Source organism: Otolemur garnettii, unplaced genomic scaffold (assembly GCF_000181295.1).
Source record: "Otolemur garnettii isolate 467f Iridium unplaced genomic scaffold, OtoGar3 scaffold00263, whole genome shotgun sequence".
In the NCBI taxonomy this organism is placed as follows: Eukaryota; Metazoa; Chordata; class Mammalia; order Primates; family Galagidae; genus Otolemur; species Otolemur garnettii.
This window is the reverse complement of record NW_003852658.1, coordinates 25,312-25,795: the sequence shown is the minus strand read 5'-3', so window position 1 is coordinate 25,795 and position 484 is coordinate 25,312. Positions and strand designations below refer to the sequence as shown.

Genomic DNA, 484 nt, shown 5'->3' with positions numbered 1-484 from the left:
CTCCTGTCTCCTTTGTAGAAATGAAGAAACTGAGGCAGGAGGAGGTTGAATTACTTCCCCAAGGTCACACAACTGGGCAGAACTGGGCAGTCTGGTCCCCAGACAGTTGAAACACAAGAAAGGCTATAGAACTTGACCACTGACAAATGTGGGATCTAGGGCAGGTGAAGAGTCTAAGCTGACCAGAGGCTGGAGAGACCCCAAGAGAGGTTGCTGTGCACCTGGGCAGAAGAAATCAGGAATGAAAACCCCACCTCGGGCATGTGGAGATGGAATAGCATATCCTGAGGGGAGCCACTGCCACTGCTAGTGGCTTCCCCCATCCCTCTCTGAGCTGCAGCCCAGCCAGAACTGAGAGAGAAGCCTCATCAGGGATAAGCTCCATGCACCAGAGCTGAGGCTGATGCTAATACATTGATGAAGGTGTCCCAACCTGTCCCAGGCTGGAGCCCTGCAGCCCTGCTGAGCAGCATGGCCCAGGTGT

The 484-nt window shown here is 54.1% G+C and overlaps 1 protein-coding gene across 1 annotated transcript in view; it reads left to right on the top strand.

Annotated features, from left to right (window-relative positions):
• Positions 1 to 484, top strand: part of LOC100949535 (cytochrome P450 2W1-like) — an 11,447-nt gene that overhangs the window by 687 nt on the left and 10,276 nt on the right. The window lies entirely within an intron of this gene.